We start from the raw sequence: 20,282 nt of genomic DNA, 5'->3' as shown, positions 1-20,282 counted from the left end.
CACTCACTCCCTGCCTGTGATGTGTCCAGCTTGATGGTCTAAATATGATATTGAAAGTGGTTAAATTATAAACCTCCACACACGTGCATTTCAGCTATTGGTAAAATAATGACTCGTCTTTTCCACAGGTCTGTGCTTCAGGAATAGATGCCTCTCATTTCTTCTTGTTGTCTGACCTCTGTGGTTCCTTTTCCCCCCGGCAAGGTCAAGCCCTTAACATCAGGATTACATTAAAAGAAAGACGAGAATTTTTCTCAAACTTCTGGAATCATCAGGATTACATGCAGTGGGGGCTGGCCTCCTTAGTGAAGGGAGAAAAGGAAATCTCAGTCCCAAATGATTCCAACTCCTTTCAGCCTCCACATTTTGGCCAACTGAGGCCTCTTTTTTGCCCACATGAGCTGTGTCTATGCGTTCTCACAGTAATAATGCCACCAACTCCTGCTTGTTAATGATTAATCCACAGCATACTGGAGAACAGTGTTAAAGTGGAATGCAATGGTAATGAAGCAGAAGATGTCAGAGAGCCTTTAGTTTTAACTTCTTTTGCAAAAATAATTTTTGAGGAGTAGCAAACTGAAAAACCACATCCTGACACAGCATCCTCAGTCAATTAGACCCTTCCCTGAGTGAGAAAATGCATGCTCTCCTCGCAGAGGATCTATGTTAAATGTCTTACCTGGAAGACAACATTCAGTTTCCCATTCATTGACATTTTAAGGCAAGTAACAACAGGGCTTTTCTAGCTGATTCTCTCTACCCTCAGACACACAGGTCAAAAGAGACGGCAAAGTTAGGCTGAAATTTCTATAATTTACAATCTCCAGCTTGTGGGCCAGAGCCAAAACGGCTCTTGGCTACGAAGTGTAAACAGAGCATTGTTGCCTCTTAATCTGAGTAATTGGTCCCAAATGTTGTTGCCACTTTTCAGATCAGATGCTTTACATACTTTTTAAAGAACCTGGAACTTTTCTCCTTTGGCAGGGAAAAGTTTGGAGCGTAACTCAGTCTTTTCATCAGCACTAAGACTCCTATAAACAGCCAGGTGATTTCATTTGGGGGCCTGTAAACACAGGAGGCTGGGAGTCTGCTTGGAGCGTTCCAGTCCACGTTCGAATGTTCGTCCATCTATCGTTTGCTCCCCCATCCAAGCCAGCTTCAGAGGGTTTACTTTACACGGCTTCTGCAAGAGCTGAGCAGACAGGCCAGCTCTTAGAGGATGGCCGCCAGAAACCGGGCTATGTCCCATTCCGGCAGAGCATGTTCTTATCAGCGTGTGCCCCGGGAGTGATGCACCGCAGTGCATTTGGCCTAAAACCAATTGTTCTGTGACATCATCTTCTGGGAGAAGTCCTAGGGATGCTGTGTGAGAAAAGACAGCGCGTGATGTTCTGGGAGGAGACGAAGCTTGGGATACCGTGGGGGGACCACAGGCTGCAGGACCCTGGGCAGGTAACACAACCTCCTGGTTCCTCGGTTTTCATGTCTGCAAAATGGGGCTAATAATGTAAACCTGACAAACTCACCATGAGGATTAAATGAGAAAGTTAATATAAAGGTTACGGGGGCAGGCCACATATGACTCAGACGGTAAAGACTCTGCCTAAAATGAGGGAGACTTGGGTTCGATCCCTGGGTTGGGAAGGTCTCCTGGAGACGGGAATGGCTACCTACTCCAGCATTCTGACCTGGAGAATTCCCTGGACAAAGGAGCCTGGTGGGCTACAGCCCATGGGATCATGAAGAGTCAAACACAACTGAGAGACTTTTACTCCCTACATATGATTATGATGTCAAGCACTTTTTAAAATCCATATATATGGTTTTAAAATTCTTTATAATAGTATATATAATAGTAATAGTATGTATATATATTACTATCATATAGTAATATATAACAGTTTTTATATTATATATATATATATGTATATATAAGCCTATCTTTCTGCTTCAGGCTTCCCCAGTAGCTCAGGGGTAAAAATCTGCCTGCCAAGCAGGAGACATGGGTTTGATTCCTGGGTCGGGAAGATCCCCTGGAGGAGGAAATGGCAACCCATGCAAGTATTCTTGCCTGGATAATTCCACGGACAGAGGAGCCTGGAGGACTACAGTCCATGGGGTTGTAAAGAACTGCACACAACTTAGTGATTAAACAGCAACAACATCTTTCTGCTTCCACCTACACAAGGCAGGGAGTCCATTTGTGTTTCCTGTGAAATTTCTGGCTTGGGCTTTAGTATTCCAAAAAAAATATAGCTTTCATTACTGGTCTTTCAAGAACATGACAAAATCTTACTGAGTTCCCTTAATTTGTTCTTTTCTCAGACCTTCCTCTTCACCTATTTCCAATCTCCCTGGTGACATTTGTAGGCCTTGGTTTTTCTTCTGAATATCTCTAGAGTGCTACTGAGTTCTAGATTAACTCTTGCTTTTCCAAGTTTTCCTTTTTTAGTTCTTTTGATCTTCTCTCCCCAGTCATCCTCTCACCCTGTCATTTTGTCTTTTTTTTTCCCTTTGAATTCCACCCCATTTATCTCCATCTCTGTGGCATTAAAGTATTCTACATATGTAGCATTCCAAGTAGAAGCTCAGCAAAGACTTCAGGGAGATTTGAGCCTTCAACTCCCTTCCTACTTCTGGGATAAGGAGATTAGACAAGAATGAGCTTTCTCTACCTTGGTTTCTGCCATTACATTTTACCGTTCTCAGCAGTTAAAAATGGGAAAAGGCTTCTGCCACGAATCACTGTAGCAGTTTGTTCTGCAAACAACATTGCAATTACAATTTCTCTAGGGAGGCAGGAGAGCACTGTGCTTAGGTACGGAGATTCCAGAACCCAACATGCTGGGCTCAAATCCCTTTCAGGAGCAGTGTAACTTGGGCAGGTTACGTAATTTCCCCGTGCGTAGTCTTTCTTATCTGCAAAATGGAGATAATAGTGTTTGTCTGGTACTGTTATGGTCAGCTGCTGCTGCTACTAAGTCACTTCAGTCGTGTCCGACTCTGTGTGACCCCATAGATGGTAGCCCACCAGGCTCCCCCGTCCCTGGGATTCTCCAGGCAAGAAAACTGGAGTGGGTTGCCATTTCCTTCTCCAATGGATGAAAGTGAAAAGTGAAAGGTAAGTTGCTCAGTCCTGTCCGACTCTCAGCGACCCCATGGACTGCAGCCTACCAGGCTCCTCAGTCCACGGGATTTTCCAGGCAAGAGTACTGGAGTGGGGTGCCATCACCTTCTCCGTATGGTCAGCTAAGTTGAGTTAATACGTGCAAAGTACTTAAAATGGTGCCTGGTTATAGTAAGCTCTCAAGAAATGTAAGTTACTGATATTTCATATAGATTCTCCTTTAAAAAAAAACTCATATGTGTATTTAACTGTTGATTCCCCCTCTGGTCTCTCCTATGTGGTCATATCTCCACATGTACCATTGAAAATGAGCTTCACATACTGTTCTCCCCTACCTCAGAACCTGACAGGAAACATGAAATAAAATAAGACAAAACAGTAATTCCAAAAACATCTAGTTCTCTTTCCCAGCCCATCATCTATTCATCATTAGCTAAAGTAGGATGAAAGTTTTATTATGAACACAAAATGCAACTATAGTTTACCCCAAAGTGAGTGAGTCTGGGTTAGCTTTAGGAAAACCTGGTTTGAATTTTAGGTGAACCTCCTTTCTACTCTCAAATGCCAAAAGAGGATTTATAGTTTCAGGTGGATACCAAATGAAATTTGGTAGGTTCATCTGAGTTTTACTTTGGGTTTGTCATTTGAATGAACTCAAATTTCATGCAGCCTTAATCCTTATATTTATGGTTTTCCTGCCATTTTCACCTCAGTTGATAAAAAACATTTTTAAAATAAAAATTGAGGCATGCTGTTCAATATTTAAGCAAATTGCAATATTTTAGAGCATATGAATTTCCTTGTCTCAATAATAAATAACTGTGAGAAAAATATAGTTTTGGTAATATACGCTTTAATGAGTCATGCTATTTTTGCAAATATTCTCCTTTATTTCATACTGTGTTCATTAGCCATGAAATTCCAAGCTGACCAGATAATAATTAATAAAATTATCTATTTCTGTCAACATTTAAAGATCTGCACTTGCATCAGTTTTTAATCCCTGGCTCACCTAAACCATGACTTTAAAATCAAATTTGTATAATATAAGCTTTCTCCATTTTTACATATCTTCTCCCAAGAAGTCAGAAGCCCAGACTTTAGCTAATTTCCTCAAATTATATGCTAGATGTTTGGGGGGATTTAAGGATAGATCTTTTATGTCAAAATGATAGGTTCACAGTTTGTGATTGATGATCCTGGGCATATAAATGATATATGCCCATTAAATAAAGGGGCCTTACGATGAGAAGATTAAGCAAGAATGAGCTTAATTTCCAAATCCTACATTTTCAGAGATATGGGCAACATGCTTCCCGTTTCTGTTTTAAGACAAAATGACCTTAAATAACCTACAAATTGAGACTAACATATCAATGAGCTCTATTAAGATTGCCTGAAAGTGCATTTTTCACTCCAATAGTTAAGTAGAAGCTTTGCAATTGCATTACTTGGAATACCTACTTTTCAATGGAACTAAAGAAAGTCACTTTGGGATTAAAAAAAAAAAAATTCCCTAAAGAACTACGCATTAGATAAAATTTCCTCCAAGTGCTGCTGATATCTTTTCATAAATTAATCACATTTTATATTATGTAAAAAAAAAAAAAATCCCTGTAAAGACATAAACAAAAAGTCATGGGTTTTTTTTCCTTCCTCTAATCTGTAGTCCCCAAATGACCGGTCATAAAAATAAAGTTTACAACGTCTTTGAGAATCCCAAAGAACCCCAGTAAAGATTATTTTGGCTAGAAAAGAAAGCAATTTTGATATTCAAAAATTTAGCCTTCCTTAGTCAATCCCCAAGAGGGAAAAAAATCAGCTAATCTTAGAAAGATGATAAATTTAAGTGAATCTGTAATCCAAGTTAGTCCTCAATCATGTTTTGAAATATGATCAAACAGTAAAGACTGGGAAACGACAAAGAAAGTTTCAAAAATAACTCCGAATAGAAACATAGAGCATCTCTTTAAGAGGCTTTTGGTTTCTAAATTCGAGGATGAATAGCATTTAACTGGAAAATAGCAGCGAGTTTGTGCTGGCATGCCCACTTTATGGTAACAAGAAGAAAAGAAAAAAAAAACAAAACCACTTAACATATTTTATTACCGGATCATTTAAAACAGCATGAAACATCAGATTTTTGTCGCTCAAGTATTCCAGGTATCACCCTAGACAGCACGTCAGCTAAATATGGACCCATCTATACACAGGCTGTAACACTCATACAACAAACAACCGGGCACGCACGCATGCTGGCACACGCATGCGCACACTCAAATACATACACCCGAAACCTGCTCGGGTTTCGCTCTGGGTCCTTGATAACTCTGGCATATTGTAAACCCTGGAAAGAATTTTAATCTACATGGATTGAAAATAGGAGCCTTTTTAAATATGCTGCATACAATTTGTGATGGTCATCTCTAAAATGCTGCTCCATTATCCTTTTCCATTTGGAATGAATGAGGCTAATTAATTTCAGGCCATACTTGATGAGGTCAGCACCATACGAGGGGTGCGTGCTAGACATTGCTAATCTCTTTCAGCTGAGAGTGATGAATTAAAGATGAAGCATGCCTTTGCAGGCCTAATTTAGAATGTATATCAAAAAACCTACAGCCAATAATACTATACCCTACAACAAAGGAAAACTTGTTCACTTGGGCTCCCTGAGTTGTGTTGATTTTAAAGACATTTTCAGTCATCTTTGGAATTCCATATGTGGATAGGTAAACCATAACAAGAAAATCAAGCCATCTCTCACACATAGCGCCCTGTGGACAAAAAGTGGGATTAAAGGAGACAAAAAAAGAAAACAAAAACAAAAGACAACAATCAGGGTTTGATCCCTTGTATATTAAAATTCCACCTACACATTAGATGCTTTTTTCCAGAGCTATCAGACTGACAAAATTCCCAAATTAGCAATACCTATATTCAAGCAATGACCACCCAGCTCTGCTGGGACATTTCAAAGAAACATGCTAAATGAGGTGGCCTGTTGTTTTTAAAGCAGATATCTTAATGAGGCTTATTAGGTTTTTCCATGTCTCTATTTTGAAAGCCGATAGAGATTGACCAGGTAGATAATGTGATACCTTTTATTAAGCCAAGAAAAAGATTGTAATACAGATGCCTCCGGGCCAAAATGTTCTTATGAAAGTGAATGCAAAGCCAACTTCCGAGTTGTAAAAAGGGAGATACTTGCTGATCTAAACTCTAAAGAGAAGAAATTAGTCATAATTTCTCAAAGGTAACTACTCCAAATCCCTAAGGGTGGCAAGAAAGGTGGCTCAGCCCAGAGACTAAAGAATACACCTTGCAAAAAGTATTTCAACATACTGTGCCTAGCAGGAGAAATTCAGACATTATTCTAATGGGTCGGTGTTTCCAACTGGTGGCCACAAGAACTCCTGACTCTGTATCCCAGTAGCCTTCATTAGAAAAAAGCTGCTTCGAATTAGGTCCAATCTACATGCTGAATCAATCTTTCATCCCTTTGATTGCTTCTGAAAATATTTATATTTCTTAATAATGCACATTTTGTCTTGCAACTTCTGATTAAACCCAGACGGGTTTTCCCAAAGAAGCCAATGTATGTGGAAGGGTGATTTGGGACAGGAAAAGGAAGATAAAAAACACAGGTTTTTCCCATTGGGGAACCACTAGAGAATATAAATCTAGCAATTTTGGTTATGTAAGCATCAGAGGAGGGTTGTAATAAATACAGATTGGAATATTACAGTGACCTAATGGAGATTATAGAATATTTTTATTATTGTATGAGTCTTCATTGCAGCTTCAACTCTTTGGCTGGTTAGCTTAATAGATTTTATGGAAAATTACTGTGGTCGAGATCTAGGAAGATTTCATGTTATAACCAATACTAACCCACACAAATTATCATATCAAAATAGTTAGAACAGAGAAATAGTTGTAATAAGGACATGACCAGATCATCTAAAATAGGTTTTGCTTTGTTTTATTTATGAATAGGAACATAGTGTTTGGAAGATATAGGAGGAGGGTGGATTTCTGGTTTAGGAACCAAGAGAAAAGGAATCAAATTTCAACCCTGTCACCAATCAGCTAAGAGAACTTACAGGAGTCACCCAGCTTCTCCAGACCTAAGGTTTTTCTTCTTGCTTTCATCTGAGAAATAAGGGAGTTAAAGTTTTCCTTGTAAGTTTTAAATTATAAGGTTTTGTAAAGAACTGTCCTTGTCTTAGGGCTTCCCAGATGGCGCAGTGGTAACGAATCCACCTGTCAATGCAGGAGATGTGGGTTTGATCTCTGGGTGGGGAAGATGCCTTGGAGAAGGAAATGGTAACCCACTCCAGTATTCTTGCCTGAAGAGTCCCAAGGACAGAGGAATCTGGCAGGCTACAGTCCATGGAGTTGCAAAAGAGTCCGATACAACTGAGCAACTAAACAACAATAAAATGCTTGTCTTAAATATTCAGTGTCCTCTGGCAGCAGAGAGGAAGAAAACAGAGACCTTGTCCAATGCTGAGGGCCCCCAGTGCTGGTGTCTGAGAGACAGTAGTCACACCTTCTCAAAGCACCTCGAATGTCCCTGGTCCCAGCTCTCCTCGGGCATGGCTGTCACTTTTCTGTTCCTCACTTCTTCTCTTTTAGAGACCAAGATGGAAGGAAACACCCAAAAGCAATGCCCATAGTTTCCTTTGACCAAAGCACCCCATTTCAGAGATGAAGAAAGTCAAGGTCAAATGAAAGTGAAAGTGTTAGTCGCTCAGTCAAGTCTGACTCTTTGAGACCCCACGGACTGTAGCCCACCAGGCTCCTCTGTCCATGGAATTCTTCAGGCAACAGTACTGGAGTGAGTAGCTATTCCCTTCTCCAGGGCATCTTCCTGACCCAGGGATCAAACCAAAGCAGTGGAGGTCAAATATTTGGTAACTGGCAAAGCTGGAATTTAAACCCAGGTCTATTTCCAAACCAAGATCTATTCTTGTAAAACACAGTGCCTCAGAGTCTGAGAGATTTTTATATTACCAAAAAAGTAGAATTTCTTGTGACTACTCAGTGCAACTGAAGACTCCTTGCAATTGGAAACAAGAACATAAGATAGGGCAGTGGCTTTGAATGTAGACTCCCTAGATTTGAATTATGTGTCCCAGCTTACTAACAATGTGAGTTTCAGGCAAGTTCCTGACCTCCATAAGCTTCGGTTTGCTTGTGTTGTTGTTTTCTCATGGATAATGGAAAATAACCACAGTATCTCCCTCAGAGTTGTATAAGAAATTAAATAAAACAGTCCATGTGTAGGACTTCCCTGTGGTGCAGTGGACAGTAATCCACCTGCCAATGCAGGGGACATGGGTTCCATCCCTGGTCGGGGAAGATCCCACAAGCCACAAGGCAGCTAAGCTCACGCGCCACAGTTACTGAGCCCCCGCACCACCACTACTGCACCGCATGTATGTGCCTGGAGCCTGTGCTTGAAAACAACAGAAGCCTCCACAGGGAGAAGCCTCCACAGGGAGAAGCCCATGAAAGGCAACTAGAGGGTAGCCCCTGCTTGCTGCAAATCGAGAAAGCCCACGGAAAAAACAGCAAAGGCCCAGCACAGCCAAAAATAATAAGTTAATTAATTTAAAAATAATAATAATCCATGTCTATACTCACTATTGGAGAAGGAAATGGCAACCCACTCCAGTATTCTTGCCTGGAGAATCCCAAGGACGGCGGAGCCTGGTGGGCTGCCGTCTATGGGGTCGCACAGAGTTGGACACGACTGAAGCGACTTGGCAGCAGCAGCAGCAGCATACTCACTATAGTTCTGGTATATATATATATATATATAGTAAATGTTGACCGCTGTTAGCAATCACCATCATTTTCTTTATTTACATAATGAAAATCCCTGAAAGGATCCTAAGAAACCAACGTATGAATTCTGACTCTGTTCCTATTAGCTCCATAGCCTCAGATAAGTCTTTGAGCCTCAGTTTACTCATCAGCAAAATGGGAGTTTAAAATCTCAGTCTTGCAGGATTTTGGTAAAAAATCCAATGAGTTAGGCATGTGAGGATAACTTTTGTAAATAGTTAGAGCTCTATAAAAATGCAAGGGTTGATGGTTTTATTAAAACATTATTATTCCTAGGTCACAAGTTAACAGGTGATAAAGGAACTAATACCACTGATTTGTTTCTCAGATAAATCACCTTAGAAATGAGATATATGCAATACCATGAAATCATAAAAGAAAAAATGCATTTCCTCAATTATCACTGTTATCCACTTAGCCCTGTTCCACTGTTCTCCACCTAAACTTGTAATTCTCTCATAATTTTATTTTACCAGGGAATTAGGAGATGTTGAAGTGGCAGAGACAGGGTTTAGAACACTGAAAACAGCACTTTCTTCTTTGCCTTTCAAGTAAGGGAAAGAAAGAAATATCTCAAAGTAAAGAAAACATACTTTATGAAATATTCATTGAGCGCTTCCAAGAAGGCTTCATAACTGTGTTAAAATACTGGCAAACTTTGCCAATGACCAGCTGTCCGTTGCATGTGAACTTTAAAGTATATACATGATTAAGATACAGTTTTGTTTAAACTAAAGAAGCATCATGGGATGCGTAATTGTTTTGTGAGTAGGATTAGTAAAGAGTCAGGGCCTAAAGGTGTATGTCTATTTTAAAAAGAAATTTTCTGATTGCAGATAACTTCTCAATTTGATTTACTGTCGAACGATAGTGATGGGGTTGATAAGTGAGCATTCATCGGTAATTCATCTTGTGCTGGTAGAAATTTACAGCAAAGCAGTGCTTTCCCAACAGTGACAAGCCCTATTAATCTTCTTCAGACACATTTCAATAGGTGTTCCCATCTGTGGCCAACATCTAAACACTCTGGTATCACTGGCGACTTGAAGACACCTTCATTTCAAGTCACACTAGTGAAAATGTGATACTAGATTGTACTCTATTTTTTAACCTAATTCTCTCTCTTCATTCAATTAGCCTTTCTTGCCTGGATTTTCTGCTCATGTGTAACATCATTTCCCAGGGAGAGCACTCAAAAGATGTGGTTTCTTAGAGATGCACAATCTCAAGGTTAACAACCAACAACTTTTTTACAAATTAATATTGCATATAGATTCCAGTTCTGATCATCACTGGCCTCTGATGGCATATGTCCTTAAAAAGTAGAACCTGCTCAAATGCAGCCACTGGTGCCTTGAGAGGCCAGAGGAAAAGAGGAAGGCTGGAAAAGCTATTGTGTTCATATTCAGAATGCAGGGTAGTATCCTGAACTGTGATGCTTAATTTCAGCGCAGGGGAATGCTGGGAAAAAGAGATGTTATTATGAAAACGGAACCAAAAAATGAAAAAGAGGCCCAGCGTTCAAGATAGCCACATGTACTCAACACAGTAAGGCTATAGGATCAAACCCCTCTCCTGTTCCTTTGCATATGCTGGAGGACTTCTGTTAAGAAAGAAATACAGTAATCACTTTAGGGGTAGATTATTTTACTTAAATTGCCTCCAGCTGCAAGGTTAGTCTAGGTGAAAAATGTGGAAGGGGTGTTTGATTCTGGATTGCACCTAAGTGCTTTTTTGTGCCGTTTCGTCCTTATAATGGGTTTGGTCTTGCAAGGAAGGTGCATTTGAATAGCATTTTTCTTGTGTACTTTAGAAATCATTGAAAAGAGAAAACTGGCTGACATTCTTAGTTTGGAAGGGTTAGATCTACCTGCATATTGAATGGATTTTTTTTTTTTAATTTATTGAACCTTTTTGTTTGTATGTGATCTGAAATGTATATATATGTATTACTTCTGTGTGTGTATATGTAGGTAGCTACATATATATGTGTATGTACATATCTTCATATGTAATAAAGACAGTCATTCTCAGAAAGATCTCCTTCCCTCACACAAATTATTTTTCACAATATCATTTGAGTTGTTATAGATCTGAAAGTTCTTATTGTAGGTGGCAAGTTTAAATGTGCCATATTAATAACTTGTTATCCAAGACAAATTAAGTCCTTATGTGTCAAAAGCACTCGGCACTGGATTATCTACAAGACAAGTATTTATTGAATAAATGTTGAGTCCAATTTCATTTTAATGTGACTGACTCTATGTTTCAGCCTCTCAGACAGAGATAAAAACACTCAGACCTATAACTGTGTTGCAACATTACACCTAACTTGTCTATTTCTATTATTGTCTCCTAACTTAGAATATGGAAAGAAGCCTTTTTTTTTTTTTTTTTTTGTGGTGGTGGTTGTTGTTCTGAAGAGCAAGGGGAGAGATAGAAAAACGGCTGGCATTCAGCCTAAAGAGAAATCATTGAAACAAATTAATCCTATGCCGTTTAAATTGACATGGTAATCCATCATCAGAGAAGGCAAACTCTGAAAGCAATCTAGAATCTGCCCTGCTCTTTCACTGGCCCTGGAGGCACAAGACAGATAGTAAAGGAAGGGGGATGGGGGGGCGGCGGAATCATAAAAGTTAGGAATGCCTTAGAAAATAATAAAATTGGTAATATCAACTCTCACAGTCCTGCCTCTGAAAACCTTCTTTGGAAAGGAGAGGTTGACTTTCAACAGTTGCTTTCCAAACTTTCCCTCTAAGTGGTAGGTCATCTGCAGTGAGCTCAGAGAATCTGCTTCCTTTTTGAGGCTGCCAGGCTACTGGCTGGAGTGTAACCACTGCCTGGCGAGTTTCAAAGTAGACCAGCCAGGAGCTCAGGCAGGACCCACAGTTAGCACAGCAACTTTCCCTAAAGTGGTAAGGGGCTTCTTATGTGGGGGTTAGGATTGGAGTTTGTTTTGGCTTTTGTTGGTGCTTTGGTTTTTTGGTGGAAAAGAATGAGAGGGAACCTTTTCTTTTCTCCCTATAATTATCTTGCTTTGCACCTGATGAGAAAGCATGTTATTGTAATTTTTTAAAGTAAAACTTTCATAACATCCCTAAAAACGAAGACAAGCCTCATGCCTTGTCACGTGTGTGTGTGTGTGTGTGTGTGTGTGTGTTTACTTTGGAGGCTTATTTTTCAAATCTTCCTTCACTTCAAAAAGCCTGTGATATGTTGTTAAAACTTGATATAGTGTTAAAAGTTGCTCAGACTTTAAAAATTATATATAAAACTAAAGTGTCCCATCTTGGGAGATAGTTAAGATGAAAAAAGTCTTATAAAGAGTTCCATTATGAAAAACAATGGTCCTACATTTCCAACACACTGAATCCTAAGGTTTATTTTTTTTTCTCTTTAAATTGTGTATATAATAATTTTGTTGTTGTTGTTGGATTTGGGGGGGTGGGCGGAGCAGTGCAGAGAGTCACCTCCTCATTATTGTCTGGACATACAAATTTGAACACAGAATTGAATATTACTTCCCAATTTAATAATGTATGAAACTATAAAGACAAGACCACTTGAAAGTATTTTAATCTCAAAATCTGCTAACAATAGACAGTGTGTGAAGACAAGAACCCAGATACCTTAGTGCCAAAGGCAAAAAGGCAGAAGGACACGAATATAAACCATACCCAACAGCTGCCCTATTTAAATTTATCTAGGATAGACTTTCTTCCAGTTTATGAAGAAAACTTTACATGTTCCTGAAACTTCAGAGTAAACATCACACCTTTTCTCTATAATTAGAATTTTATTCACTATTTTTCAAGAGCATGAATAATTCTTGCATATGGACTAATGCTTTTTTAAAGTATTTAAGCATAAAAGACAAATTAGAGGCATTTCCCAGATAAACAAGAAGAGAAATAAAGGCTCTTATATAAAATATTCATCCACAGCCATGCCAGTTGTAATTTTAAAAGTTGGTAGGAAAGAATAAGTTTAGGTGTTTGGAACCTGGGAAATTTATACAGTAGCTCTTCAATAGCTGAATATTCAATTACACTTTCCGAGAAAGATCCGATGCCTTTAAATTTGTTTTCAATGTAAAAACAATGTAGAATTCATCACAATAGTACATGATTTTAAAAGCTATTAATCAAAATCATATGGAAAAAGTCAGTGAGTAAATAAGCATAATTCTTGGAAACTATAAAGAAAAATATTGTTTAAGATTTTTTTTAAACCTCACTTAAATTTCACTTCTTTCTATTTGGATGGCAATATGACAACAAAGTATATGAAAAGTAAAAAATTTCACCATACCTTTTGGAGTCAATAAATATATTATTAACATGCATTCCGCAGAGAAATAGGAGTGCCTAAAATTTTAACTTCTCCCTGACCTGTGATGTAATGTAATCCTGTCAAGAAATACCCAATGTGACATTTTTCACTGAAGTCAATATTCCCTTCCTTTTACATTTTCACTTTTGCTTTAAACTATTTTAAGTGATATCATCTCAGTCAAGTTGCCTCAGTCAAGCACATTGTAATCCCTTTGATAAGGTTGACTAATTTATTACAAATTGTAATAGACAGATAGAAAAGGCACCTTTCTCTATTCTGTATTCAAAATAAAAACGATCAGTGTAAATTTTATTTAAACATCACACTTTGTAAAACCTCAAGCGATACTTCCTACAGTCAAAAAAAAAAAAAACTGAATATTGTTATATAGCCTCCTCTTAATTTTGCACAGTAGTCCTTTATTTTAATATGTACCTTTACCATTTCAAGAAACCATCCTTTTAAGAGAAGTACAGCTGATAATTAACTAATTAATTATGTTTTCTAAATTCATACATTATGCTTTTCTATTATGGCAGTATATCTTTGTCCATTTACTTACTTTTCTAATTATATGCTTTGTACTAAAACTGGGGTTTTTCAACCTTCTAAAAGCCAAGAGAATGGAAATTACCCCTTATATTATTTTCTCCTTCTGAAATTCAACTTAAGTTTGTGGCTAAAGGAAATTAAACAAGATAAATCCCCTCTGTTGTTTTATTTTGTATTTTCTCTAAGTACATTGATGCAGCGAATTAACAATATTAATTTATCTGGATAGTTGCCTTACTAACACCTTCACATTTAAATGACTGGCACTTGATACCATTTGATTAATGCCTTTTTTGACATACCAAAAATGAACTGTCATTTTAAAGAATTCATTACCAGTCTCTTAAGAGAAAAAAAAAATACAGAATCAATCTTTCCTCACTCTATCCACTTCTAAATAAGAACTGATGTCCACATGGCTTTAGATGTCTTTAAAACTTTTACAACAGGAGTTGCCTTGCAATATAATATTAAAAGCATATACAGACCACATCAGACTTGGTTAAATGGGCAACAAATCCCTTATGCTATCATCTCTAGCTAGAGCCTATTCTTTTTTAATTCTTCAGTTCATTGAAAAGTAAAATAAACAGTAGGGTATTGTTGAATTTTTAAATAAATATATTAGACAAAAGATGCTCACCTTTTGTTTAAATGCCCTGCCAAAGCTACCAAACTGAAAACTGACATTTTTACTTTGAAGTATCTTTCTACGATTCTGCAAGGCACAATAGCTTCATCAATACTAAGTTGTTTTAGCTTGTATTTCAACAATAGTGATTCTAAGGAACTCATTCGAAACTCTTTTTTGTACTGTTTTCCTCCAGAACTCCAGCATATACACATGAGTGACAGCCTCTATCTAGTCCTTGAGTATATAAACCTTTAATCCATCATGGAACTTCTACCACCCCAAGAATATATACACACCCATGTGCATATATACCTTCATGCACATAACTATTATATAACTACTCATTAAAAGGCCACCAGGTATGAAAACTGCAGAATGTATTTTCCAAATCTCATCTGGATTTTATGGCTATAATTTGACTACTGACAAGATTCTAAATTAGCTTTTACTTAAAGAAGGTAAAATATGTTTTAAGATTGAGGGGGTGCTTAACCCCTCCCCAAATAATTCATTGTTGCTTACATGTTAGAATGATTTTTAAAGTGAACTGGGTGGTCAGTTAAATAGAAGAAAATATTTCACGACATTGCGTTTTCTTATTCCCCAAAGTCCCTCTCGGTGGACTGAGGTACCTTGATGGATGAGACTGTGGTCTCTCTCAGTGGAAACCCCCTTTCGTAGGAAGGGTGGGGGTGGGGGAGGACCAGTGAGAGCTTTAAAAATCCTTGCAGCTAGAATGAATTTACCTTTCTGTCCTTCCTCCCTCCCTCCCTTCTTCCCACCCTTCCCTCTCTTCTTCCTTCCACCCTTCCTTCCTCCTTGCTACATCCCCTTTGGTACATTAGTGTAGTTAACCTTCGCTCTGGCCGAGACCAAGAAGGGTTAATAGAGACCCGGCTCCTGACAGCCTGCAGGTCAGCGATGCTCTCGAGCTTCCATGGCAGGAATTAAAGGATTACCGAGGAAAGAATTCGAGGCACCAATCGCTTCACACCTGAACACATCACTCCAATCCACTGGGATTCATAAAAAAAAAAAAAAAAAAACTCCCTTCTGAAAAACGGTTAATTGGATCTGCAGTTATATTTCCTGTTGCGCCGAGGAGCCAAGTAGGGCAGCCTGAACTGAATTCCTCAAGCTGCCAAGGAAATCGAGCAAATTTGGGGAGAGGGAAAGTAAATAAATAAGCCAGCGAGCTATCAGCATCTTCAGGAAGAGCAGATTGTTAGGGAAAGGTTAAGAGCGAGAAAGGGACGAAGAAACGAAAGAGATTCTTCCCTTTCTTGCCTTCTGTGTCCCCCTTTCCCCCGAAATTTGTGCCTTCTTGATTATTTGCAGCTGTTTCGAACCTCAAGGTTTGTCCACAAGAGAGAGCGATGCCTCTTCCGCTTCCAGAAGTGAAAAGCCACTTTTTTTTTTTTTTTTACTCCAGGACTTTGCTGTTTGAGTTTGGGGAGAAGATTTTCCTCTTCTTCCCAGCAAACCTCCCCGCTAACTTCAGCTAGCCCCGCAAGCCTTTGCGCCCTCGCACTTCAGGCCCCTGCATCTCGCCTTGGGGCCACAGACCCATTTCCCTCGCTGGACAGTCGCTTGAGACCCCCCCACCCCCCCAAAACTGCTTTCCCAGCCCTGGAGAGGACGGAGACCTCCTTAGGGGCGTCGCTGGTGTGTGTCACCCCGCCTCTGCCTGTCTGCTCGCCCTCAGACTCCCTCCCACCTGTCCAGGAGCCCCGAACCCCGAATCCACTCGCCCTACGGTCCGCAGCGGGTCCCTCACCCGGCGGCTGCCCTTGACCCTGGATGAGTGGGAAGGAGAGGCAGCCCGCGGGGCTGGGCCGCTGCGTCCTCTCCGGGAACACTAAGGGAGACGGGGGCGCCCAGAGATTCATCCAGGAGAAAGTTCGGGGATGCTACGTGGCGCGGCGAGGGGGAAACGCAACCGTTTGGGCCACAGGGTTCCTCCAGGAGGCTGCCTGGAGCGCTCGAGCTGTGGCCAATGTGCCAGCATCCCGGCGCCGGGCCTGCGATCCCCTTGCGCGGCCACCTGACCGCTGGCCCGCGCGACGTGCAGCCCGAGAGCCCAAGCCCTCGGCCCCGCGGAGGCCCGCTCTGCGCTCACCCCGCGCCGGCCCAGCCGAGCCGGGCTGCGCCCTCGCGTCTCCCGTCGAGGACGGAGGGACGCAGGCCTGCACCCGCAAGCTCCCCGGCAGGGCTCGGGCCGCCCCCCTCGAGGCTTGCTCCCCCTCTCTCAGCCTCGCCAAATCCCTGAAAGCCCCGGCCCCCTCGGTCACCCCGGGGGCTTCTAATCACTCCGTATCGATTTCCCTAACTCTTTTCATCCCGTTGAAGACACATCTTAAAACACTCCAGCCCGGAGTGTGCTCTGGGCTTTATCCACACTAATAAAATGATTTACCCTTCTCTCTGAGCTCTCCTCACAGAGGAAAATCGTTGGAGCCCCGGCTATTTGTGTGTGATCAGTAAATATTTAGTGCGGTGACATCCTCAGCTAGGCTTCGGATCGATCCGGGGCCCACCGGGAGGTGCGCACGGGCCGGGCGGGGCCGCGCCGAGGGGGCTCCTCCCGCCCTCGCCGCCGGCCGCTGATTTACGGCCTCGGCAACCAGCAAAGGGGAGGGGGGTGGGGGACGAAAGCGCGCCGGGAAAATTGGCTTTTCAACCTTTTTACTTTTGACATTCAGCCGCCTCCCCAGGCTCTAATTCTCGCCCTACTCCCCCCTCCCCACCCGGACCCAGGGCGCTCCGTGCGCCCTTCCCGCGCCCCGGGGACCACGAATCACAGCCCTGCGCCGCCACGCGGGGAAGCGCAGGCCGCGGCCCCGGAGGTCGTCTTCTGGGCGCGCTGCACTTTGTCCGCCCACACCTCCGAGGGCGGAGGGGGTGTGGGGAGGCCCGGGGAGGCTGCGGGGACCCGGCCCTCGAGCTACTGTCCTGGCGCCCTCGTCTCCGACCCCCGGTCATTTCCCCACTTCTGCGACTGGCCCTCGACGCCCCTTGGGCCGGCTGGCGTCGGGCGGGAACTTCGCTTTGCTCGCCGAGAAACTCCCGTTTCCTCAGAAGCAGAGAAAGCCCGTAGCTTGGACAAGTTGGAAGGGGGCTTCCTACCCTGATCCCGGATGCCCGAGGGCTGCGGCCGCGGCTCTGTCCGCGCCCCCCCAGGCCCCGCGGGCCTCCCCGGGGTGCACACTCCTTCCTTATTCCAGGGCCGCGCCCACGATCTAGACACCAGCCCTGGGCCCGACCTGGACTTACAGCACCACCCTCGCCCGCTCCTTCGGGACCGCCACCTCGGGCCGAGGGTGAGGTTGTGAGAGATGCTAACACCCTGGGCTCCGCCGCTCTCCGGTCGGGGGCGCGGGCCTGCAAAGCTCCAACACGGCCCACCTGTGATCGGCCCTGACCCCCTCTCACCTGAGGCCCGGGTTCCTCAAATCCCCCGGAGCCCAGGGAGAGAGGTGAGCGACCCTGCTGGCCCAGGCACCCCCTCCCCAGTGCTAGCCCTCTCTCCTTTGTCCCACACGTGATTTTTCTAAACCGCCTTATCTGCGGACTATATCTTTATACTAATGCATACTTAATTGGTCCGTCTTGACTGTCCATATAAAACAATTTAATTAGGGTGCTTTCTGGCTTTGGAGAGCAAAGAAAAAAAAATCTGCCCAGTGCTTATTGTATTTAGCACCAATACAGGCAGAAAATGTAGCACAAGTTTTTGGTTGAAAGAGCACCTCTGTGCCCATTGAAGGGCGTTGATCCGAAAAGACAGAAAGGACAAGTAAAATCGATTTGAAGCGACCCTCTCTGTCGCTTTCACACCATTCAGAAACTCCATTCCTTCCAAGACAAAGACCAGCGCCTTGGGAATTCTCAGGGGAAAAGAGGACTCCAGTCCCACGAGCCTAGGGCACTTTTGAGAAATCTTCAATATTGCACTGAAAACCCGCTCTCAGCTCTGTGTCCCCCGCGTGCGGGTTTCACGGGCACCCCCTCGGAAGCGGCAGGCGGCCCACTCCTTCGCCTGCTCGGCCTTCTGGCCAGGCCAGACCAGCCTTTTAGGGTTAGTGCAGAGCTCACCTTTGACCCCCGAGATCGAAGTGGCTGCTACACTGCGGAGTGCAGAGCTACATCTCAGGCCGGAGTTCAGTCAGCAAAATATGTCTTTACTCCCAAACCCAGAGAAACCAGTTCCGGTTCGGTTGCCTGAGCCATCTTACCCAATAAACACCTCCACCCTCAACTTTTTTTTTTTTTTTCCCCTTCTTTCTTCTTTTGCAATGAACTGCCCTAGTCACCTCTAAAGGAGGGAACTTGGGTTGTCAGAACTTGGGTTGCGATGTGCTGTCCTCCATTAGGAGCTCAACGCCAGGTTATCCGACTGGCGCCCTGGCTGGGGAAGGCGGTCACCGATCAGACCTGGCAGGAAAGGGAGGAGGGGAGGGGAGGCGAGGGTGAGGGGAGGGGAGGGAAGAGGCTGGGCTGTGATCACCTTCACCTGCCCCGAGCCCGGCCCCCCTGTTCAGCTATCCCTCGACCTTCTGCTGGGGTTAAAGGGGGCGGGGGCGAAAGGGAGGGGGGCACCCCCAGTTACACAAGTGGCCTCCTTCTCGAAGAGAATGAGTTCACCACCTCCCCAGAGGAGCCTCGCCATCCATCCCCTCGGTGTAACTGATGAGACAAACCGCAAGGAAAAACTTCTGTAGCCCATATTTATGGTATTAATGAATAGTTAAAAAAAGATTTACACTTCTTATGATCAATATTCTGAGTTATTTCCCTCAAAGTATATAATTACAGTGTCTTCAGAGTTTTCATCATTGTTTGAGGTGGCAAAACCATTTGTAATTTTCATTAGCCAGTAAACATGTAATTAACATTCAGCACTGTGTTTAACTTAATTCCTGTTTAAGACAAGGACAAGAAGCAGCCGAAGAGCGTTAGTTCCATTTGTTAATTCTGACATACATCTTACCATAACAGTTTCCTAAAATAAAAGATCCGTGTTTCCCCCATTATTCTTCTCTTAAAACAAAACAAAACAAAAATCCATTAGTTAAAATTGTATTAAACTCTGAGAGGCAGCATAGTTTATTCTCATTTTTCGCTAGTTACTGTATTCCTGCTTCCTTTATTCATTTTGGGAGGTGGATGGAGGGAGGGGGTGAATTAAGCATTCATTATCTGAAGACTTGGAGTAGGGAACCCCTCCCCCCCCAAAGAAATAGGTTCCGGCTTCAGGAAAGTTCTAGAAGCAGAAATGGGAAGAGGGGGGTGGGCATGAATCCGCAGGGGAGAGGAAAAAATCACTTTGGGGGATAGTTAAAAGTAGAAAATGAGGATTTCAACGGATTCCTAGGAAAATGTTGCCCTCCTGTTTCAAGTTCTATCTTTGATCCAGGGTGAGGGGAGCCTGTCTGCCAGTCTGTGAGGCTGCTGCTTTTTTCCCCTCCTCTCCCACCTCTGTTTTTTTTCCAACTTGCTTTAGGATTAGTCTCCATCCCTCTCGACCCCAAACAGTGGAATTTGGCTGTGCCTTGGGTCGTCTTTGCTCTGCACTATCGCCTATAGTTGTTGGCGGTTTTCTGCTGAGGCTGAGCCGTTAGCCCCAGCCTCCGACTAAACTCATTAAGTTGGGAGATTTTTTTCAATTGGACGGGTGTTTTTAAAGTCTCCTCTTTCCAGCCCCAAACAAGGTGTAACAACGCACTCTTCCTTCTAAGGAATGAGATGAGAGACAAGGATCACTCCAGACATCTC

General features: G+C 42.5%; 1 protein-coding gene across 7 annotated transcripts in view; it reads right to left on the bottom strand.

Annotated features, from left to right (window-relative positions):
- LOC138984413 (uncharacterized) overlaps window positions 1–20,282 on the bottom strand; it is a 132,654-nt gene that overhangs the window by 111,136 nt on the left and 1,236 nt on the right. The gene's annotated exons all lie outside the window — the stretch shown is intronic.

The sequence above is a fragment of the Bos mutus genome, chromosome 21 (assembly GCF_027580195.1).
Source record: "Bos mutus isolate GX-2022 chromosome 21, NWIPB_WYAK_1.1, whole genome shotgun sequence".
Lineage (NCBI taxonomy): Eukaryota > Metazoa > Chordata > Mammalia > Artiodactyla > Bovidae > Bos > Bos mutus.
This window is presented reverse-complemented; position numbering and strand designations above follow the sequence as displayed.